Source organism: Pseudorca crassidens, chromosome 13 (genome assembly GCF_039906515.1).
Source record: "Pseudorca crassidens isolate mPseCra1 chromosome 13, mPseCra1.hap1, whole genome shotgun sequence".
Classification (NCBI taxonomy): domain Eukaryota; kingdom Metazoa; phylum Chordata; class Mammalia; order Artiodactyla; family Delphinidae; genus Pseudorca; species Pseudorca crassidens.
In genome coordinates, this window is record NC_090308.1 from 39,217,843 (window position 1) to 39,242,957 (window position 25,115).

Genomic DNA, 25,115 nt, shown 5'->3' on the forward strand with positions numbered 1-25,115 from the left:
TGATTATTAATAAGGATATCATAGAGACAGCTCATAGAAAATAAATGTACTGCCTAAAAGGTCTTCCATTGGCTTTCCCGAGCAGCTAGCCCCAACCAAAGACAATTATTAATATGTTGCTTAGCTTGTATCTTTCCAAAAGTGATAGCAAGGCCAACAGTTATAAGCTCAATATTTACAGCAATATAAACCCTACTAAATAAGTTCTATACCTTAACATAATGATATAGTTTAACTCCTGTAAAATTAACGTACAGAAAAATTTACTTTTAAGTCAATCAAAAAGCCATTTCTATATACTGCATAGAATTACAAACTCTTATTATCTTTGATCTGAAGAGAACTCAGAAATAACCAGATCAAATCTCTCTTTGTGCTTTATTTTTTATATATTATAAAATGAAGTGCTTCTTTAAAAAAAAAGAACGTATATATGTACTGTGGTTGGAATATTTGAGGAATATTCTATACTTTTATTAACATCTATAGCTTAAAATAGGATTTTGTATTTGGGACATAATAAAGAATAAATAAAAGTTCTTTGGAAGAGGATTTGAATGTGTTTTTCATATTTACTCCGGTAGAATGTTTCCATTAATAACCTTCAAACCTCTTCTCTCTCCAAGGAGAGAGGCACTGTGTCCGTAGCTGTTACTGAGCATCCTGTTTACAGCTGATCTCCTTATAAACCTGGAGGTATTGTACTTGCCACATCACAGCGGCAGACACGTGTGCAGGCACTAACATCCTGTGTAGATTTGAGTTTCCAACATTACCACACTGTGTTCTATGAATAAGTGGGAGAATTCTCTCACAGGAGTTCAAACAATTGGCCATCACACCTTTTTGAAGTTCATCAAAATCTTTTTGTTTTTCAAAGACTTTCCCAATAAAGGAACAATAGAGACTAGAGTTTTCACACAATCATTTTGGCTGTTAGAAGTGAACAAACACAATAGCTGTTTTGTCATAAATTAACATTTATGTCATTTAAGAGCCTTTGGTGGAGATTTGAAGAAAATGAAAAAAAAAAAGGGCAATGATCTAATTTTATTGTTCTTCATTTTCTTCAAGCCAAATTGCAGAAATCCCTCTGTTCATTTAGGGGGAGAACAAGAGAAAAGGAGATGAATATCTCTTTGAAAATGTTTTTCTAATACAAATTTCAGAAATATTTCCAAACGCTAGCTTACAGAGGCACAGACTTTCTCAGATTCCCTACACTGACTTAAATGTTAGGATCGGTTATTCCCAAAGCATGCTTTTGGCATACAAAAAAAGCAATTAACTCCTTCAGTAAATTACAACCTAATTATTATAGAAAAAAGTTTTTGGGCTTCATAAGTCCGGACACTAAGTGAGGCTGTGACACAACTCCTATTAGAAGTGTTACGGAACATATTCCCCTAGTCTGAACAAAGCCTGGTTGCAATGCCTTCCCGCTCAACACTGGTCCTAGATAAAAGAAGCCACCAACCTGCAATGAGAGGAAATAAGTCATCATTACTCTGTCTAAAATTAAAGTACCTATTCCTGCTTTACAGTTTATCAGATGTTTGGTCCGGAAGCTGATTGTTTTACAAGTCTGTCTAAACATAGTATATTTCCTAAAGGAATGTTAGCAAACTAAACACTTGCTTCAAGTTACAACTTCATAATTTTATTAACATAGCTAAGATAAGTGAGTGAACAGACATGATGCTAGTCAGTATACGTATACCCCAGGAAAGCAAAACTTATGCCAGAATACAATTTATGCTTTTTATTGTAAATTATTAATTATCAGCTACAACAAAGATTTACCTAGTGCTAAATTCTTGGAATTGAAAAACATTAACCTTCCAATCGTGCGCATAAAGTTACTAACTGCCCTTTTTTCTAGTTCCTGATGAAATTATTTATATAGCAGTGAACAAGAACGAATGAATTTGATCAAACAAATAAATATCAGAGCCCTGTCCCCTATCACTTCTTACACATACTTGTGGTTTGGTTTTCTACTGAAGAACAACTTTTAGTGATGGAAACTTGTGTAAGCCATGGTATTTATTTTTTCAGGATTGTTTTTATGCTGTAAATTGAAAAGAAATGCATTTTTCTGGGTTGAAGTTTTTGCCATTGCTCTAATTTTATTTTAAGTTCCCCATACTTTCTGCCTCTTCCTGAATAAAGAATAATTATTCTGCTGAAGTTTATATTCAGCACATGAGTAAAACATCTTTTGAAGAAGCTCAAAATAACAAAGGGAATACTGAAGGGGTAATGGCTCTGACTCCTACAGTTATTTAGACTTATAAAGCAAATTAAATAGATCGATGTGTGTGGTAAGGGATCTTAAGATATTTTTAATGAAATAGAGATTAGCCGATCCAGCGGGTAAACACCATTCTAGAGTGTGTTTTGGTAAACTGGAGAAGGATTTTAATAATGTAGGTCAGTAAAGCACCATTTAGTTCTTTGGAGTTACTTTAAGTAACTGATTTTTTCAAAACATCAATTGTGCAATGCCACTGAGTCATTTAGGAAATTATGAGCCTGAATCCTATAACATGCCACCAGGTCCAATAAATATTATGCTTTTCTTCCTTATCTCTTTCAACACATCTGCACGTCTTCGTGGTTTGAAGGTCATCCAGCTGACATATGAGTAAGCATTGCTAATCCTATAATAATTGATTGATTTGTTATGATTTTAGTTTTCTTATAATTGATTTTAGTTTTCTTCTTTTCACTTAATAATTCATGCAGAATTTTGGTCTTTTGTTTATTCTGGTTTACTATATGATCTGATGAGACAATGCTCATACAACTTACAATTTGAGTGTTGCCTTTCATTCAATTAGCCTAACTGTTAAAATAAGCTACAAGTAGCTGCAAGAGTCACTGTAGTCAGAAGACTATCTTTTTCTTAGAAAGGTATTAAATAGTTCATGGTATGACTTTTGAAGTGTCGTTAATAGTTGGCAAGAGCAATATAAATGATATCATATACATTTTTAAATGTTTAAAATTTATTAGGACTAATGTTTTACTGTGAGAAAAAGAACCCAAAATGTTAGACAAAAAAGAATAAAATATCTATAGAAATGTTAACGTATAATTTTTAATCTATTTTTTATTGAAGTAGAGTTGATCTACACATAATTCTTAAACCACTTGGAAAATTCATGTGAGTAGTCTATGTCTGAACTCTTTTTTTTTTTAGTTAACTAGATTTAAGTTGAGTTATAAACAACTAACTAACTGTTTTTTGGGCTAAAAAAACAGCTCAGGAAGCTCAGTTTTAATATGCTTTGTTTTCTTTGATTCATTAATCATAATGTTGGCATTTGATACTAGGCTCTAAGGCCTTCATCTAGACTTCAGAAATATTACTAATAGGCAAAAAGCACATTCTTACACATACCAGTAGGTCATCAATGCAGAAAGCAATTATTAAATACCTGTTGTATGTGCTGCACGAATGCCTTGGAAATTGGGTACAAAGGAAGTAAAAGACACTGCTCTGTCTTGGAAGAATTTCTAAACTCTTTGGCATAAAAGAATGAGTAGTTTTCATTGCCTCTTCTTCCTCTGACGATTTCTTAAATGCAGCTCACATTTTCTTCTCTTTTGCTCTGTATCTTCCACAGGTATCAGTAACTTTTCCCAGCAAGTCTAAGACCCAGGGCTCCAACATACCACACATAAGGTAATGTGTCCAAAATCTTTATTTCTTGTACCCCAAATTTATTCAACCTTCAGGGTTGTGTTTCCCTTTGCCTTCTGAATAAATCCATGTTTGTGTCCCCCAAGCTCTTGAAGAGATGCAAGTTGATGTATCCTCTCTACACATGCCAACCTGTTTCTTCTACTTGCCTTAAGTTTGTTAGTGGCTCACAAAACCAGGAAATCTGGAGTCCTTCTCACTCATATCACATGACTAAGATCTATCTAGTCTCCCTCCCTTCTTATTTCGAGGTCCAGGGACCTATGGCAGATTTCATCAACTTGCATTTAGATTACTGGGGTAGCGTAGCTGGTCTCCCTGCCTCTGGTATCTCCCTTCTTCCTCTTACCTAAACACAGCATCTGAGTTATTTTTCTAAAATTCAGATATGATCACTCATGTAACTCCCACGATTAAAAGCCTTTTATGGCTCCCATGTGCCTGCAGGACAAATTTCAAAATCTTTATCTTGTTATAAAGCCTCTTACTTAGCAACAGTTTGTACTTCCAACCACTTCCCCGTTTTCTCTTTTCCCACAAACTATACCTGTTTCTGCTACAGTATCTCAGTTTTTGGAGCACATTAGAATTATCTGTGGAGCTTTATAACATGCAAATTGCAGGACTCCTGAACCAAAATCTTTTTAGCAGAGCTTGGGAATCATTCATTCTCACTATTAATCTGTCCTGGAATACCCTCTTGGGGGTTAGCCCCTACCCTTCTTGTTCTTTTAGCAAAATTTCCACTTATCCTTTAAGATCTTGCTCCAGTAATTTTTACTCAATATCTTTCCTGTCCACCACACAGAAAAGAAGTCACTCCTTAGTCATTGTGCCCATAAGACTTTAAATATTATTCAAGTACATAGATTTATAAATTATTTGTGTTAAAACTATATCCCTCATCTCCCTTCCTGTCTTATGATTCCCCACAGTATTTATCATCATCTAACATATTATGTATTTTACTTATTTATTTCTTTATGCCTGTTTCCACCCTCTAGTGTGTATGCTCCATTGCACAGATATTTTTCCAACTCTCTAATAAAAGAAAAATATCAAACAAAAAAATTGTTTTTTTTTAAATTGAGGTATAGTTGATTTATAATATTATATTAGTTTCAGGTGTACAGCATGGTGGTTTAAAATTCCCTGTGCTGTACACTATATCCTTGTAGCTTATTTATTTTATACATAGTAGTTTGTACCTCTTATACAAAAAAAAGTCTAAAGAATTATACAATGAACCCTCTTCTACTCATCACTTAGAGTTGATGATTGTTAACATACTTTAATTATTTGCTTTACCTATCTGGAAAAAGATGCAAATAAGTACTTAAAATTTTTATAAAATAAATACAGATAGTACCCTCTAATTATAGGCAATTATCTCACAAATATACCACTTGATCACAAAGGAGAACTCTTGAAAGATTTTAATAGGATCAATTTGAAAATATTCCTGAATTATGTGATAGCAAGTTGTATACATCCTGACACTTCTCTTCTAAATATGTCAGCAAACATATCTTAAGATAAAGTATTTTATATAACCATAGTAATTATCACACCTAGAAAATTAATAATAATCCCCTCATATTGGCTAATATCTAATCCATTATAAAATTTCCTTGATTTTTAGTAGTTAGGATTTGTGTATTTTTTTAACTTTTTATTTTATATCGGAGTATAGTTGATTAACAATGTTGTGTTAGTTTCAGGTGTACAGCAAAGTGATTCAGTTATACATATATATGTATCTATTCTTTTCCCAATTAGGTTATTACAGAATATTGAGCAGGAGAAGTTCTGTATGTTTTCTTCACTGCTGTATCTCCAACAGCTCAAATAATGACTGGCATATAGTAAACCCTTAATTAATAATTTTTAAATGGATATATTTGTATCCCTGATTAAACTGAGGTGTGTGAAGCCAGAAGCTTTGTATTATTCACCTTTTTTAATCCTAAGTCCCTAACATGGTACCTGGAGCATGGTTGGAGCTTCATTAAGTGTTTGTACAATTTAATTGAAAAGAAGGGCACATTGCATAAATTTTAGCTTTGAGACTTGAAGTGACATAGAATTAAGGCACAATCAAGAGAGAAAATAATTCAGGAAAAACAAACAAAGCTAATGTGTTTGAAGAAGAGAGTTTGGATCCAAGTCTTAAAGGAAATGGTGTCTCTCAGCATGGCACAGAAGAAATCTCTTTTCCTCACATACAGATAATTTTTTCTGACCTTAGGGAGTTATCTCACAAACGTAAGATCTTGATCACAAAGGAAAACCTGTGAGAGATAAAGAAGGCTCAATTTCTGTCACCACTGTTGAAGAAATCTACTCAAGACCATGCCATAAGATGAAGAAATAACTATCACCTTCAGTAGATGAGAGATGGCAACACTTTTGGAATATTTTGTATCAGACCATAAAAGCATAACATGAAATTAAAATATACTGTCAATTTTGGTTTTGTTTCCTTAATGGATTTCTTCATAATATTCAGTTACATGTTTGGTTTTCTGTCTGCTATTATAGACTTTGCCCTGAACTCGGAGGCAAGAAATCTAGACTCTAGCTCTGGTCCTGTCTGCAGAAAGCTGAGTAACCTTCTGTCACCACTGTCTGGGTCTTGTTTTCTTCTTCTTTAAAATAAAGAAGCCTGGACTCCCCTTGCAGTCCATTGGTTAGGACTCTGCGCTTCCACTGCAGGAGGTGCAGGTTCGATCTCTGGTTGGGGAAATAAGATCCCGCATGCTACACGGGATGGCCAAAAAACTTACATAAATAAAATAAAATAAAATAGGGACTTCCCTGGTGGCACAGTGGTTAAGAATCCTCCTGCCAATGCAAGAGACACGGGTTCGAGCCCTGGTCTGGGAAGATCCCACATGCCGCAGGGCAACTAAGCCCTTGTGCCACAACTACTGAAGCCCTCGCACCTAGATCCTGTGCTCCACAACAAGAGAAGCCATCGCAATGAGAAGCCTGCGCACTGCAACGAAGAGTAGCCCCCGCTATCTGCAACTAGAGAAAGCCTGCGTGCAGCAATGAAGACCCAAGGCAGCCATAAATAAATAATTTATTTTTTAAAAAATTAATAAATTAAATTAAATTAAGAAGCTAAATTAGAATGAGTAGTTTATAAACTGTTGGAAGTAGAACTCTTTTCATACTTTGTTTTGTGATTCATACTGTCAAAATTCAAAACATAAAGATATAAGTGAAACGTCTCACCCCATCCTGACCCTCAACAATTTATTCCCTACCCTGACAACACTAAGGTTCCCAGTTTCCTGTATGTCTTTTTCGAAATATTCTCAGTATAAATACGAAGTGTATTTATGAAACAAGTATAGGGATATATATTATATGAAATAAATATAAAATATATGTGCATATTTTTGAATGAAAATGGTGCATATATTGTTCACGCTATTCTGAGCCCTGCATAGCCCCCTGGCTTTGCTTGTTCACCTCCAGGGCTGGGGAACTCGGTCCAGGCTGGGACAGATTGAATTCGCACTGGCACCCTGTCACTTCCACCCCCTGGTCCTGGTTCTGATCGCAAGCAGGACGAGAGCAAGCTCACTCTCCATGGCGGCCTGCAGAGGTCTTCCCATCCCTAGAGCTTCTTTCCCCACACCCTCCCCATCTTGGCCAGAGCCCATCTCAACATTCAGGGCCGGGGTGGCTCTCAGGACTCCAGTGCTGCATGGTCAGTGCAGGGGGGTCAGTCCTGCACCACCGGCTTAGGGACCCTGTGCCTTTGCAGGTCCAGTCCAAGGTCCTGCCACACTAAGCAGATGGCTAGCCACTGTCAATCTGTCCGCTCGGCTCACACCATGCCAGCCCTGGCCCATCACTGTGCCTTGGGATCTTGGGCACCAAGGGCAAGACCTCAGTCATCTTGCTGAACCCCCATCTGAGAGGGGGCTCCCTCGGGACCCACATGCAGCTTGCTCGGCCCCTCCTGCCCTAAGCATTTGTCTCCACGATGCACTTGAGGAACGTGGTGTCGTCCTTCACGTAGGCATGCTTGGGTGACTGCAGCTTGTTGAGGGGAAAGAAGAGTGGGCAGCTGCTGGCCACACTGGTTTCACTCTGGGGCGGTACTTGGCAGTGTAGACAGCCAGGGAGAAGAGGCTGGCGGTCCTGACTCAGGCTGACTCATGGCGCTGCCTGGTGGCACTGGTGACCTTCCGTAGGAAGGTGCCATTGTAGGAGGCCTCTTCCGTGAGGCGGGAGCTCTGCCCCAGCTTGCCCAGGGTCTGATCTTTCTGGGCCAGTGTCTGCTGCAGCTCCACCACCCTCCGTTCCAAGCTCAGGATGTAGTCACGGTCCAGCCGGCTCTGGTGGACGGAGGCAGCCAGGGCCAGGTGGGAGGCCTCCACCTCCTTGTTGAGGACGGTGACAATGTTCTCAAACATGCACAGCTTCCCCTCCAGCTCAGTCAGGAGCTTCTCCTTCGTGAAGTGCTGCAGGGCCAGCTCCTCCTGGCTCTGGAAGCAGGGAACCCGGTAGCAGTCCACCTCTAGGTCCCCAGCCGCCTCCACAGGCCCCTGCAGCTGCAGGTCTGACAGATTCCGCTCCAGGGCCACGAGCCCAGAGCCCAGGCCAGAGCCCAGCTAGGTTTCACGAGCCCCAACAGGAGGTTCAGGTGTGTGGCCTGGGCGGTGACCTCACGCTCCTGCATGAACTTTGGGCTCCCCTTGAATGAGCAGCCAACTCCGGCAAAGGGGCACCCACTCCAGCCTCGGCCACCTCGGGCTGATCCTGCTTCTGAGACAGAAGGCTTCCTGGCCTCTTGGATGGGGAGTCGCCCCCTTTGCATTTGAGACAGATCCGATCCTCGCCATTCCTCACGTTCTCGGAGAGACAGACGGCACATAGACACTTGTCTATGTTCCCTGCAACCTCGGAGCAGCCTAGGATTCTCGGTGTTGGTGTTCACCGCCCCAGTGGAAATCCCCAGGGTTCTGGTCAGGTCCAAAAATGCAAGTCCCATGCATATTAGTTCTGCCCAGAGTATCTTAGGTAAAAGTCACTTTCGCACGGCAGGTCTCGGTTACCCCATCTTGGCGCTGCCGCCGCCTCCCAGCAGCCCCGCGGGAGCTTCCGGTGGCACAAGGACCCTTGGTGGCATCTTTACATTTTATCTTAATTTTCTCTATGTCTACCTGAGGCCCGGGGCTGTATATTACTTCTCTAATACACTACTTATAATATAATAGAACTCAAGGAATGTTCAATAATGAATCAATAATATAGTGATCTCAATGGGCATATACAATGCTTATCTTTTGTATCCATCATTTTAAGCTGCGTTTAAAATCTTTATTTATATACTGTAAAGTTAAGTAAAATGAATTAGAGCCAGTGAAGATAATTATTAGAGCCAGTGAAGACAGTGAATATAATTATTCACAGGGGAGAAATTCTTTGAAAATTGATCAGTTACTTCCAAATATATTGTCTTACTTTTGAAAAAATGAAACTGAATTTGTTCTGTATTGTAAGGAAAGATGTCAAACCATCAACCCGCTTAATCAAAGTGGACTGAATTTCATCAAACTATTTTCCGGGGCTTCCCTGGTGGCGCAGTGGTTGAGAGTCCGCCTGCCGATGCAGGGGACATGGGTTCGTGCCCCGGTCCGGGAGGATCCCACATGCAGCGGAGCGGCTGGGCCCGTGAGCCATGGCTGCTGAGCCTGCGCGTCCGGAGCCTGTGCTCCGCAGCGGGTGAGGCCACAGCAGTGAGAGGCCCGCGTACCGAAAAAACAAACAAACAAACAAACAAAAAAAACTATTTTCCGACAAATGAAGTATTTATAATCATGGGCTTTTTTTGGACTAATTTTCTTTAAAGATTTTTTAATATATTATAGGTCACCCTTAACCTTTGATGAAACAACCGCCCCACTATGTAATATGATTTAGATGTATCATAAAAATTTCCCTATCCTTAACCTTTAATGAAACAACCGCCCCACTATGTAATATGATTTAGATGTGTCATAAAAATTTCCCTATCCCTAGAATACCTTTTTCATTCAGTTCACTGAAGGCCCCAAATCCAATCTGAGATGTATTCCTTTGACTAAAGATTACTTTCATCTTTCAAAATGGAAATCTTTTGGAACATGACATAAGTTATCAAATAATCAACAAATTTACAGATCTACTCTATACAAATGCTTTGAAGATTAAATTTGCTGGGCTCTTTCAATGGATTTTCTGGTTATTAGGGTCTTAAGAAAGAAAAATTAAAGACCATATTGAGTGAAAGGGATTGGGAAAGGGAAGACTGAAGACAGAAGAATTTTCTTATCCTACATATTTGCTCATAGCTGTCATTCTTTGTAGCCCTACTGGCCAAGTACTGTATTGATGTAAGGTCCAGAGCATGTTGTTTAACCCTCAAAACCCTCTAAAACCAATAGATAGTTTTATTTAAGTTAACAAATATTTATTAAATCCCTACTGTGTGTCAGTAGGTGCACCTTTCCCAGGTGCTTGGGATACAGCAGTGAAGCAAACAGGTAAAACCCCCTGCCCTATTTAAGCTTATCTTCTACGAGGAGAAGTTAAGTAATAAACAATAATCATAATAAGTAAGCAAATTATATAGTTTTTTTTAGAGTGATGGTTACTATGGGAAAATAGAGCAGCTTAAGGGGAGGATTAAGAGTGCCAGAGGTGAGGCAGGTTGCAATTTTAAATGAGATGATCAGGGTAAGCCACACTGAGTCTGTAATACAACAATCCTCAAAGGTTTGAGGGTAAAGGTTGTTGGCCATGAGAATATCTGAAGAAAAGACTATTCCTAGTGAAGTGAACAACCAGTTCCAAGGCACTAAGATGGGGACATGTTTGGCATGTTCAAGTAGAACAGAGAGGTTAGTGTGCTTGGAAATGAGAGAGCAAGAAGGAAAGGAGAGAAAGCAGTGAGGTCCGAGAGATACTGGGGTGAGGGACGAAAGAGGTGGCCTTGTAGGAGATGGCTTTTACTCTGAGTGAGATGTGAAGCCGTTGGAAGGCATTAAGCAGAGGACGACATGATCTGACTCATAGACAATTCTAACTCTGTATTAAGAAAAAACTGTAGGGAGGCAAAGTCAGTAGCAGGGAGTCCAGTTAGAAAACTATGGCAATAATCTAGGTGAAGATGTTGCGTTTGGGACTGCGGGAAGACCACAGGAAATAGGAAGAAATGATCAAATATATTTTGAAAGTAGAGCCAACAGGGTTGGCTGATGGATCAGATGTGGGATATGAGAGAAAGAGCAAGAAAAATGTTGACTCCAAAAATGTAGGCCTGGGATCATCATCAAGTGATAGGGGGAAGACTGCAAGTGAAGGAGCTGAAGGAGAGAAGACCAGAAGTTCCTTTTTGGACCTGTGACTTTTGAGATCCCCATTAGCCACCCAAATGGAGGTTTTCAGTAGGCAATTTGGTGCGCAACTCTAAAGTTCAGAAGAGAGGTCTGGGCTAAAGACATAAACTTGGGAGACTTATGGCATATACATAGAGTTTAAATCCACAAGACTGGTTGAGATCACTAAGGGAGGGAATGCATATGGAGAAGAAGGAAAAGAACTAAACTCTGTGGCACTTCAACATTGAAAGTTCAGGCAGAAAAGGGCAAACCAGCAAGAGGAGACCAAGAAGCAGCAACCAGTGGCATGGGAGGAAAACCAGGAGAGCGTGGTGTCCTCCAAGCCAAGAGAAAAAAGTGTATCGAGAAGGAAGGAGGTCTTAACTCTGCCAAATGCAGCTGACATGTTAAGAAAAATGTGTCCTGAGAACTGACCATACATGCATTTAGCAGCATGAATGTTACTGGTGACCAGAGCAAGGATGGATGGCATGATGGGGGCAAAATCTTGATGGGAAGGAGTTTAGGAGGTAGAAACAGACAGTGAGCAACAACTATTCCAAAGAAGCAGATACAAGTATTACATCTGTTTTACAAAGGCTCCAAGAGGGTTTGTACTTGCCCAAGTGCACATACCAGTATCCAGTACAGCTGGGACCTAAAAGCAGATTTGCCTGAATTCAGAATCTATCCTATACAGTCTGGGATCTGCCCTGTTCACAGATACAATAATTTAGTGAACGGAGAAACATGAACTAAAAATAACCATTGATTTCTCGTCTTCTACCAAAAATTCAGACTAGTGTTCTTACGGTCTTCCACAGCATAAAATCCCCTCTCATTTTCTAGTTCCTTCCTCTGTGTGGTCTTGTTGTTACCTCACTTGTGTAAGCATTATCCTCACTCATCTGACACTCTTCTCTTAAAAAAACAAAAAAACACTTCTCTTGTTTACCTTTATGTCCAATTATCACATTCAACTCTTTCCAGATCTCTGAATCTATATGTTATTTCCCATTTACCTAGGAATCAATGTCCTTCAGTCCATTTCATCTCCCAGTAGATTCTGTCTGTAAGATCTATAATAAATCCACTACTGATTCTGACTGAGAGGTTAACATGCCTCATAGAGTCAGAAAATAGAGTGAAGAATCTTTGTGTTCATGTATTGGTATATGGTTGAGGGTGGAGGAAGTGGCAGACAAGGAACAAACAAAACTGGAGATAAAACTCCAGAGTAACCTAAATTTCTAGTAACATCCCTAGCAGTGTTGGCAGAAAACGAATCCAAGGGTGGAAAAAAGCAATATGGTCCATAGCATGACAAAGAGAGGAATTGGAAAATAGAGTTTCATACCAAAAAGCTGGCAGAACACACGAAGTGGGCGAGGGAGGGAGTCATAACCATAGGCTTGGGCCAGTCAGATGGCAGGGAAGATAGTGAGAATGAGCCCAGGAGCACAGATGACTTGGCATGAAGTGCCCTGCTTTTACTTCTCTCCTCATGGCCCGTCTTCAAGTGCCTTATTTGTTCTACTAAGTATTACCAAAACTCCTCCTTACACTGGAAATATTCATGGTCATAGTGACAAGCTCAGTATAAACAGAACCTCTATTCTACAATGCACTCTGTTCTGGGTCACTGGAAACACTGATTTCTTCACAGGTGCTACTAACCTTTATTAATATGACAGTCCTAGTCATGATATACATCTTTGCAACAAGCTGGTCTGTTCATGATGGATTTATATGTTTTTTTCAGCCTGTTTTTGTGTACACTGATCTTTTCTATGTGTATTGCCAGCCTTATCTCAATGAAAGCCCATGACTCACGATCTGTGTCTCTGAGTCATGCTCTGAAGTTAGGTGAGTTAGCCTTAATTTGGTTCTTTCCACTTATCAGTGTAAGCCTTGTGTCCCGGAGGACTTTGTTTTGTTTTCCTTCCTAGCACTTGGAACTCCCTCAATTGGTAGTTGATAACTTCCACAAGTATGCATTTTACATGAAGGAGTGAAAGTTGGCTCAATGACAGGCAAGAAGAATAAAGCAAATTGGCAGTGAATAGAAACTGTGTTGTGAAAGACATTAATACTGAGGAAAGCAGAGATTTTGTAGATAAAGTTTCTTGTTTGCTTCATTGTAAACCAATTGACTTCACTCTCTAACTGTAGGTCACAAAGGAAGATGACAACCCTGGAGAATTTGATAGATATGGGAGGGGGAGATGAGAGGGAGACGTCTTGTCCATTCATGTATCCGAGATTAAATTATTGTACCAGAAAGGGAAGAGTGGATTAAATAAGAGAGTAACACGCAAGCACCAAGTATTTCTATCATAGCCTGATGCCCCAGAAGAAAAATAGTCTGAACTTGTGACTTCATTTTATATCCTGACATTGTCTGTTATTTAAAAAGCCTTATGAACTAATAGCATCTGAGAACCTGAGAAATGTGCCTGCAACTGAACTATCTGGTCAGGAAACACATAGACAATGGTCTGAGTAATTCATTTATATGTTAGAACAGATAGGAGAACTTATTTAACTGTCAAAGTGTTTAGAAGGAGAATCTTGAAAGTGTACCTAACATTTTTCTTCTCTTTTTTGCTCTACTATTTAAACTTCACGAATTTACTGTGGTCATTTTTTCAGCAAAGAAAGCTTAATTTTTTGCTAATTTTTCACATGGATTTTCAGACTTTTAAGTAAAGAATTCTTTACATCCTAGGAATTTTGCAGACTCATTCATAATAGTTTTAAACATGTTTAACACTTTATTACTCATTCTCAATGGGTAATACAAAATTAATTTTTATTTGATGTTGTAACATATTATGTTTCTTTTCCAAAAAACTCATCTACTTTTGGTCTATGACAAGATATTAATAAAATGAGAAGGCCAAGTGTTATTTAGCATCCAGGATAAAGCCAGTCTGTGGTTCCACACTTTTTATATATTACAGACATGACTAATTCAGAAGTAGATTGTTCTTGAATAGGCATATATTATGTTCCATTTTAACAAAAATAGATCTTTGTTCCTTCTTCCCTTTACTTTTCCTCTGAAAAATATTCATGGAGTCTCAGCTCTTGTCCAGGCGCTGTGATAGATGTCATAGATAGAGCTGTAAACAAGCAAAACAGACATATTTCTTGCTCTCACGTACCTTACATCTAGGGAGATGGCCAGTTACTGAAGAAATCCTTATACAGTCCCAGTGGTCAGCACTATATAGACAAGTGTAAGGAAATATATATTAATCTGTGCATCATGCTTCCCTGGGGAAAGGAACTAAAGTACAAGAAGCATTAAGCTAGATGTAAGGGAGGAGATTTGGGAGGCAGGTACATTCCAGGCTGGAGCTTGGTACAGTGGTCAGGATCGGATCATGAGTTTTCAATCATGAGTTTTCAATCTTTCCCCTGAACCCAAACCTGGAGATGCCACAAAGGTAAAAAAGAATTTTGAGGGATCCCAGCATCTACATTAAAGACTGTGAAAAGTCCTTGGAGACCAGAAGGTGGGTCAGGTCCCACAGAACCTAGAGGAAATCTTTCTAGTTCTACACTTTCCTCTCTTCACCTTTTACTGGCCGGTTCAGTGCCGCCTCTGCCCTACTGGGTTCATGGGAGTGGACAGAAAACCTAAGTTCCAGTCAAGCACCTGCAACAGGTGGTAGTTCATCTGGACACCACTGGCCCCAAGTTAGGGAGGAAGAATAGACTAACTGCCTAGTGCAGAAGGAGTGAGTGGCTTTCCATCACCAAGCCCCTACTGGGTAAGTACAAGGAGAGACAGCCCCCAGAAAAAAGCAGTGTTTGGCACAGGTTGAGGGTGGGCAGTTTACAAAATGCAATACCAGACGCTCTTCTCCTTTTGTGGTCACCCTCCAGCACACATTATCTTTACCAAGAGGTGTATCAGCTCGGATCTGAGTTGTCATCTCTCCCTTCAGGTACACATGACCAGCCAGAAAGATGGCAGTTCCACTAATATGAGCACAAAGGAAAAAATAAACAGACATCTGAGGGGTACAAGTGCAAGCTCTATGAAGGAGTCCACCTATCTACGAGAAAGCAAAATTACTGGACCAGATTAAAATACACAAAATATCCCTATCAAGAATAAAGAGAATATTTTAAACGTCAAACAGTTTAAAAGATTTCACTAGAGCTATTAAGCAGGAAAAAATTAATATTGAAATAAAGGACTTAATTTCTTAGGGAGATTGAGAAAAAATACCAAAAATTATTTCTGAAAAGTTTGCAAGTGGCTCTTTTTATTAATGAGACTCTTAAACAAAAAGAAAGAGATTTTTTCCGATTTGATCATTGACTACATATTAAAAAGTTCCTCAAGCCTTTCTTTAGGACTCATTCTTTAGCAGAAAGAAAACAAACAGATGATTCTCAGCAAAAGAAAATTGTTTTTTCATAAATAACACAAATAATGTATAAATATATACTTACTAAATTAAGTTCAACACAGAAGTATGTAGAGGAAAAAGTGAAAGTCTCTCTTCAACATCACTCTCAACAGTTTGCTTTTCTTTTTCTAACATAAGTAGGATAATACTGTTTTATTCTGTAACTTGCTTTTATCGTGTAAAATATATTTTTAATGTATATAATATATATGTATTTCCATGTCAGTACTTATAACTCATCTCTTCTTTTTTAAATTATTTGCCTTGATTTTCTACTTTATTTTAAAAGTGATTATATATGTTCACTATAAAAAATCAAACAACACACAAATGTATATAAAGCAAAGTCAAAATCCCCTTTCATCTATCAACCCCTTATCCTTTTATCCATTTACATACACACATGAAAAATAATATGAATTTATATATATTATATTATTATTTGTTTGTTTGTTTCCAGTGCTGTGAATTCAAACACTGAAAAGAGAAAAATATGCTTCCACTCAGATGCGTAATGAGAAAAGAATACACTCGTTTCCATTCCACACCAGTACATACATGTAAGCTCTTCTGTTACAGTTTGGCTATGAATGGAACCAGGCTATATATATGACTGCCACAGTTTATTTGCTCACTTGATAATATTTCTTGGCAACCATCTCTGGTTAGCATATGGAACTAAATTATTGTACTGATGAATGAGAATTCTAGGTTTTACCATTCCAGCCCAGATAGCATCTAGGTCTTTTAACAGAACTATTTGGAATGCTATTAGATTGAACCTAATTCTAAAGATAAAACCACATGTTTGCTATAACGATGTTTCTGTATAAAAAGGGATAATACACAAACATCTGTCTGGAACAAACAGTAGCAAACTATATACAGTATTTGAATTCTCCTTTCATTAAGCTTATGGAGTTTAGTAATATCACAGATGCATTCCATCCTCCAGGCAGCTCTTGGCCTTTCCAAAATTGTACTTGAAAAACTGGAATGAATTATGATGAAATATCAAGTAATTATTAGTCTAAATAATTTTCTACAAAAAATTGGAAAGGCATATTTAGGGGGATTTTACAAACACGAAGAAAACAGATAGGGTAAGTTTTTAATTTTAGTAATCACTGCAGTTCAGAAGTAGTCTTCTCCTTTCTTCTTATTGTTTCCAGTGAAATAGTCCTGCTTTTTTTTTATAGGCTATATCTCTGGTTTAGCTTAACTAGGTTAATAATAACTTACTGGTTGGTAGTAAAAGAAAATTACTATTTTTCTAAAATTTTTACTATTAAACTCATGAAATTTTATAGAGTCACTGGAAAAATCTAGAGATATAAAATTATTTCCATTTGGTTCTTCAAACACAGGTCTGTATTCTTCTTTTTAATATTGGGCATTAGACAAATTAACATTTTTATTAGACTTATTAAACTCATTTTAAAAAATCAAAAATTTTACAGAGAATCTCTTTCAATTACTGTTTTTCTTCAGTTACTTTATATTTGAAGCTATGAGAACAAAGAGAAAAAAATGAAATGAAATATAAAATATGAAGACAGAGAAATAAAGAGTTTCATATGCAGTTCAGTGTGAATAGTAACCAGTAAAAGACAAGAAATCTTGCTTCCAACTTACAAATGATTAAATAAACAATAGTTAAGTTAATCAAAGCTTCATGTTGCCATTATTCAAAACAAAATAATTATCCCTCCCTCTTGGTTCCAACTGGTTATTTTTGTGTAGTTTCTGCTGCTAAATCTGGATTCTTGTGGAGAAGGAATATCTTACTCCCTTTAGTCTCCCCACAGTAAGACACACTAACACCTTGTTAGTGCTCAACACAGTACTTGAATTAATAAAGCAGGACATTTGTAGTTTTTTCTGAACATTATCTTCAAGTTGGGGCAACAAAATGAACACAATTTTATTTTGCAATGTTTCTCCTTGGGGTAGTAAAAACATGTGTGATTCCTCTAATCTTTTCTGCATATCATGTCCATGTTGACATAAATTCATTCTCATCCTGCCATTGGAGACACCAATGATGTCTCTGTTTTAGGATCTAAAAAAAAAAACCAAAAAACCAAAAAAACCCTGACAGTCGAACTCTAACTTGACTCCTTTATGTCAAGTGTCAAGCTTGCCTTTGGAATATTGTATAGCTATAGTAATAACCTACAAAAAACTCACTTTACATTTTATAAGACTCTATGGTATAAAGCATTTTCATGTATATTATTTTATTTAATCTTCATAACAACATTGTAGCATCATTGCTGTTAAACTATATGAAAATCTTGGAAATAAGGTAGAAGGATGATTACATGTGCTTTCATCTTGGAAATAAGGTAGAAGGATGATTACATGTGCTTTCAATGTCACACTGGAGCATTGTTTAATAGAGTCACCTAAGACTTATTGAAATCTCTAGAGCAATGAACTTTTCTTTCACATACTCTTTACTATCAATCAGAGTCCAAACTCTATAATGTTACATTTTACCTTGGATTTTGTCTGCGAGATGCAAATAATTTATGTCTGGTTGAAATTATAACCAAAGGATATGGTTTTATTGCTCTTTAAGATGTTATCCAAGTTTGTATTTAACCAAGAAATCCAACATTTTTTATTCAGTGCATAGCAATGCTCAGTTTCTCAAATGCCTTTTGTAGCAGTTGACCATCCTGCTTTCTTAATTGAGGAAATAAATAAATCTTTGACACATATTTACTCTTTATTTGTATAATACCCATGTTCTTGAAAAAGTATTCTTTGATATCATCACACTCATTCTCAATTAGCTTCCTTTATATCAATCATGAAGAAAGAAACACAGTGGAGCTATTTTATGCAAAAGTGAAATAGGGACACATTAGAATGGTCCAGCTATAATGATCACTTGAATCAATTTGTCCAAATTATTAATTCTTAGAAGACAGCTATTCATAGGTCACAACGTTCTATAAAAACCAAAAATGAAACTATCCAGCATTTGCCTATGGGAAACACACAACCAGTACCAGACTCTACTAAAATGAAAGTTGAGGGTGGAGTCAGGGAGACATGAATAATGCCAACCATACAGAGCTGTCATTTCATTTTTCTCATACGAATTTAAAATGAAACACATGTGATGTGTGGGTACTTCAAGATAAAGGCGAAGGAATGACTAACCATTTATGAAACAGAGACATAAACAAATTGTCATCAAATTAAAAGCAAAAGCCAGCTCTGGTGTGAACAAGGTCACTTCAAGAAGTACCTTTATTCTGTTTTTAGCTGTTGTCTTTTATGCTAACTAGAGAAGTTTGTGTGTGTGTGTGTTTTATTTTTAAGACCCCATAAATTTCTTTTTATCAGTGAGGAAAACCAATCTAAGAAACCCTTCAGCAGAGTCCCCTTGCATCTCTTTGGCCAGAACTGGATTATATGTTCATTCCTAAAACAATATCTGCAATGGATTATCTTCTATCAATCGTGATTCAACATTTGGAGCTGGAGCTTGGAGTCACCACTCCTCAAGGACAGGACTATGCAAAGGAAAGTAGATATCTAAACAAAATTAGAGTTTGACTTGAAAGGAGAAAAAAAGAGAATGGCTGTTGAGCAGGCATCCAATGGCCTCACCTTAAGATAGCCTTTTTTCTTTTTATTTCAGCTGTCCAGCCACTGCTAAGTCACTCAAGGCTGGATCCTTCATCGAAGCTTAGATAATATGAGCTCCTCTCTAGGATCTTTGAACTCAGAACCAGAGAATGAAATTGCTTGATATTATAGTGTCCATAAAAAAAAAATCCAACTGGGAAGGTGAAGAGGGGGAGTCTTGGCAACAACTCATCGGTGGTTGTCCCTCAAGTCCTCATGCAACTCTCCCCTTCCCATGGTTCAACAATATGACACAATAAATGCTTCTTTGTCAAAGCTAGTTTGCCTGAGGCTAATGCCACTTGAACTCAAAGAGGTCTTGAGTAACAAAGCAGTGCCTCTGGTGATCTTCTCTGCTCCTTTGTAGTACCCATTTCCCCTCTTCACTTAAAACAGTACCCTGTGATGAGAGTTGATTTTCTCACTCCACTCTCAGCTCTGGGGGTGGGCCCTGATTGTTCCTAGCTAATCAGTACTTCTCATTCCTTTGGCCATATTTAAGATTGGCTCAGAGAGAAGCCTATGACTCTTAGCAGATGTGAGTCAGACTCAGGACTTCTGTTCAACTTTGGGAGCAGAAAGATTTCCAGGGTCATGACTTGACCTCTGATCAAGCCAGCCCTAAGCCAGCTCCACTGTCTTGGTTTGAATCTCAGTCCTTTACTGTGCTTCAGTTTCTGCATCTCTAAAATGGAGATATGCTACTATCTTCAAAGAGTCTTTGTGAGTATTAATGAACTAATTCATGCAAAACAATTAGACCAGTGCCTGACACATACTCAGTGTTCAATAAATGCTACCTATGACTATCATTAATCCCTAGATCGTCAGTGATTGAGTGAATAAATATTCTTTTTCACTTGAGCCAGTTTGTGTTGGAATTTCTGTCTCATGTAACAAAAAATCCTTAACTGTATAGATCACATAGAGAAGATGGAGGGCTATTCTCTTTTCTCCCATCTAAGGCTGTATGCATATGTCCTCCACATATGCTACCCAGAGGAAGAGCATGGCTCACTAAGAAAGAGGCAGAATACATCCACATGTAATTAATCCATCATGTCTTTCTACATGGAGCTGTAATCTCTCTGTTAGTAACTGTGCCAGAGCTGTGTGCAGCATACTGGACAGAAGTGCCTGGAAGCCCTGTTAAAATACAAGTTATGGGGACCTACCCTTCAGGGTTTTGAATCAGCAAATCTGGGAGGGTACCCATGAATTTGCACTTTTAACAAGTTCCCAGGTGATGCTGATGCTGCTGGTCCCCATCTACACTTTAAGAACCACTGTTCTAAACCGTGGAATCATACCTGGAGAGTATGAGAGGGGCGTAAAGGTGCCTATCTCTTCTGGCATTCTGAGTAAACCATAGAGTAGCTTCCTGAAGATGAATGATTGTCTAAACTAGTAGCCCTACTTCTATCATGTATTAGATTTGCTCTGTTAGCATTTGGTTAAACCATCTTTATTGGTTCTTCCTATTCCTTTATGTCTCCCCTAAAGCAAATATAAAATCAGTAAGACAAGTGTAACTGCTCTTATAGTCTACTGAGTGAGTAGAGGTCATGAAAGCTATTAAGATAGAGTAAGAAAATGATTGGTTAGAATAAATTATATGCTTGGATGCAGATGTCCCATAACAAAGCCAAAATCAATCTCTGTATATATACTAAAAGAAGAAAGCTATTAACTGTGTTGAATTAAGATTTATTTTCTGGCCCTTGCAAGTGATATTTATTTCCTGGCCAATTACTACAGAAGTATTATTTGCTAAAGTTATACAAACTATTGGGATATTTTAAGGGAGTGCTAGTGAGAGAAAGTTCTTAAAAACTCATAAAAATGAGTAGCAGCTCACAAATCATAAAAAATGTACATAGAGTGTCTCAAACAGATTAATTTGAGATACTTTTGTCACTGAAATATCCTTATATTTTCTAATACTCCCTTTAAGACATGTGAATTGAAACTCTTTTGACCCATCGCAAAACTTTCAAAATAGCCAAAGGTGTCAGTTCATACAGATCACACTAAATTAATAAACATCTTCTAATAGTCTTCTTCCAGAACTTTTAAGTAGGAATTATTTTCAGTTTTACTTATTTGTTTTTGAATTGCTAGAATACAAGTAACCACTGAAATCAAACCAATGTCTCTATTATCTTCTTTATTTGTTTTTGGTAATCTTAAGACTTTAAAATGTCCAGACAAATTATTTTTAACTGAGTTTAAAGAAAAAGAAAGAAAGGAAAGGAAAAAATTTTTTCCATGCTAAAACCTCAGGAGCCATGCTTTATCCCCACAGAAAATGTTAATGGCTTAGTAAAGTTACCCCAAATTTATGGGTTCATTTAAATATGGAGTAAGGTTAAATATAGTGGTACAAAAAGCACCACTAGACAAATAACAGAAAATGTATCTTGATGTTATGACCAATATTTATTCACTCAGGTTGAGAGCTGCATAAAAGCAAAGTAGAACCTTAAGGAGAAATTTGAATGATTAGGAAAATGGAAAACTAGATGTTGGCATTTTCCCATAATTCTCATTGCCCTGTATTGGTTTCTTCTATTCCTATGTAGAAGGGAGAATATTGCACTCTATAAAGTTTCTTTTTCTTACTGAAACCAAAATAAAATTTCAAGCTATATGACAAAGGAATTCAGGGTTTGAGGCAGAGTTGGTTTGTTTTGGTTCATTCCTTCTATATGCGTATTGCAAAAAAATTTTTAACCTAAGTGATGTTTTGAAATATTACTTATTTGTAGACTGTCTAAAATAAAAATCAATAGCTTTTTCATATTCCTGTAAAAAACCTGTTAGAAAACTTAAATGAAATGAAAATAGATCTATTGACAGTAATTTCAAATCAATGTCACACACAACAAAGGAAAAGGTGAGGTTGAAGGTGGGGAAGGATCTAGAAAATGCAGGACTTTTCTTTAGGCACATAGAAGCCATGCTAGGTCCTAAGTGGGGCATGACATGGTTTGTATTTTGAAAAGCCCCATCTTGGCTGTTGTATAGAGAATAATTTATAGGAGCAAAAGTGGATGGCAAGCCAGCTGTAGTCTAGGAGTAGCGATGGAAATTGGATGTATGTTGGTAAAGTGCTTAGCACAGATTCTTGTGCAGAGTAAGCACTAATTAAAATTATTAATCAAAATAACCTCATATTTCTATGTTTTATCATTTTCCTCTGAATTGCGTCTCTCCTACAATGTGAAATCCAGATATAAAAATATATTTAAGATCTTCTGTTATTCAAGTTCTCTTTATTTTTCTCAATTCCCCCCAAAAGTCCTCTATTCCATGACTTGGCTATTAAGCAGAGAAAGTAGAAGCAATCATGCAATAAATCCTTCAGCTTTCAAATGCCAAACCTTCAAATTTGCCCTAAATCTGCATTGAGTCTTTCCTCCTGGTACTTGCTTAAGAGGCATTTCTTCTCCCCAAGGCTAATCATTACCTCAACTCTAGATTTTAGCCCATTCAGCCGTCTTTCTTTAGATGATCACTTCTCTCTCTGGTATCTTTTATTTACTGACTCCTTAAATGTCTTCTGCTTCTCCCATTTGCAAAGAATTCCCAGCTCTTTCTTCTCTTCACTTCAAGATTTCTGAAGTTTCAAATTTTGTGGTCTCCATTTCCTTACACTTGGGGTCTCCATTTCCTTACCCCTCCTCTTTCTTCAACCTCATAGAATTAGATTTTTCCCTCCATTTCTTCACAGGAACATTTTTGCTACTAGAGAAAATGGGTACTTTTCAGTGCTTCTTTCGTTTACCTTCCTGGAAGCCTCTAGCACTGTGGAGCAATCTTCTGTTCTTGAAATGCTCTTTTATTGAATTCTATGAAATTGCTGTTTTCATTTCCTCAGGAGGATTCTGCCTGGTCCCACAGACTATGTTAGGTCCCCTGTTATATGCTTCTGGAAGAGGATTTAACATGGAAGTTTTAGCCGAATCCCTAAAAATATACTAAAGTGAGGTGCCAAGCCAAGATGGAAACTTTTAGAAAAAAAAATATCAATATCTGTTTTGTGACTCTTCAGGCTCTCACTCATATTAAGAGAAAGAATTTTTGAAGATGACTTCTTGGGAATAGCTGGGCAGTGAGACCAGTGTCCATCAATGGGGAAGGTCTCTTCATCAATCTCAAACCTAGTGTGAGAGGCTTCAAGGAGACCTTTTAAATGACTCACTATTTGTTGCCTACAGTTAAGGAGGCATAGAAGACTGGTGTCTTACATGCTGTCTAGAAAGTACAAAGGGGATAAGAGATGGTCTATATGCTAAGAGATGAGATGAAGGAGAAGAGGCTGCTTTGGTGGCAGCCTGCACTCCCAGAATCTATAAAGGCAAAGCCTGTGTAAAGGTCCTCAATATCAGCTGTGAGACATTCACAACAGAAAATAGATGTGGAGTTGACTTAGGTCTTGCCTCACAAGGTCATCTAGAGGCAGGGGTCGGATAGAAGGCCTCAGCGGAGAGAAGCTAAAGGAATCCTGACATACTTAGGGTATGAGGAAGGTGTATGCAACTTGCAAGAGGAGAATATATCATCTCATGCAAGGAAAGCACCAGTGAGAGACCCTACTAAGAGCACACAAAAACATCCTCTATGGAATCAGCTTTAGAGATGGGCCAGACCCAGAAACCAAGAAGTCAGGTTAAGATAGTCTCAGTCAAATAAGAATTTTTCTGTTCCGCTGCCCTCTCCTTCCTTCCTCAGAAGAGTCAGAAGCAAGAACCAGTAAAAGGATAAGGAGTTGAATGACAAAGAGAAAAGAAAACAAAGAGGCTGCTCCCCCTGCAGAGATTCTAAATGGGGGAGGGGAATAGCTTGTACATTGAATGGACTTGGAAACTTTGATTATTACAAGGGAAAAACTCTCTGATTTGGAAAGTATTTGCAATTTAAAGTGACCATAAGGGCTTCTCTGGTGGCACAGTGGTTAAGAGTCCGCCTGCCAATGCAGGAGTCATGGGTTCGATCCCTGGTCTGGGAAGATCCCACATGCCGCAGAGCAATTGAGCCCGTGCGCCACAACTGCTGAGCCTGCTCTTTAGAGACCACGGGCTGCAATTACTGAGCCCGCGTGCCACACCTGCTGAGGCCCACGTTCCTAGAACCCATGCTCTACAACAAAAGAAGCCACTGCAATGAGAAGCCTGAGCACCACAGCGAAGAGTGGCCCCCGCTCACCGCAGCTAGAGAGGGCCTGCACACAGCAGCAAAGACCCAATGCAGCCAAAAATAAATAAATTAATTAATTAAATGAAAAATAAATAAATAAATAAAGTGACCATAAGAGAAAAATGACACTACCAGTGTTTTCATATGAACAGGAGAAGATCACTTTCCACCACATTAAAGGGGTAATAGGAGACAACCTAAAGGTACATTGTCTGTACATGCATTTGTCCTGTGTGCTCAATGTGCCAATTGCACTCCTAGAAACCTGGCACACAAGTTCAGCTTTGTAAATTTCATCACCATTATAAGTATTTATTTGATGTCTGCTTATCTCATGAGAGCTGTCTTGTAGCTTTATCCCTTGACCTAAGCATTCAGCGCATCATTTCTACATTAGTCTTCTAATTTCATACTATTTTCTGGACACGTCATGTCCCATATCTTCTCTCAAATTTTGCTCCTGCTATTGTTCCCATACTGATATCTCTACCTCTTCAAGTCAGGAAGCTAAAAAATATAAATGTTACTTAGCTTTAAGTCTCTCTTAATCCTTCTTAACCCTTCTTTCTCCATAACTTGTTTCTTACAGCTCCATGCCTTGGTGGCCATTACCTTCTCTGAACTACTCTATATTCTCATTTTCACATTTCACATTTTCATGTGTTGATTTATCTTCCCAACAATATTATAAGGTCTTTTTGAATACAGATCAACTATTATATTATTTTCACAATCTATTGCAGTTAAAAATAT

The 25,115-nt window shown here is 38.0% G+C and overlaps 1 long non-coding RNA gene and 1 pseudogene across 1 annotated transcript; one reads left to right on the forward strand and one right to left on the reverse strand.

Moving 5' to 3' along the window:
* The first annotated feature begins 2,468 nt into the window (after positions 1 to 2,468).
* On the forward strand, positions 2,469 to 6,181 carry LOC137204984 (uncharacterized). Its single transcript, XR_010933939.1, has 3 exons — positions 2,469 to 2,647; positions 3,633 to 3,691; positions 5,958 to 6,181. It is a non-coding gene; the product is annotated as an uncharacterized lncRNA (long non-coding RNA).
* Positions 6,182 to 7,737: 1,556 nt separating this feature from the next.
* Positions 7,738 to 8,858, reverse strand: LOC137204878 (TNF receptor-associated factor 1 pseudogene; annotated as a pseudogene).
* Between the last annotated feature and the right edge of the window lie 16,257 nt (positions 8,859 to 25,115).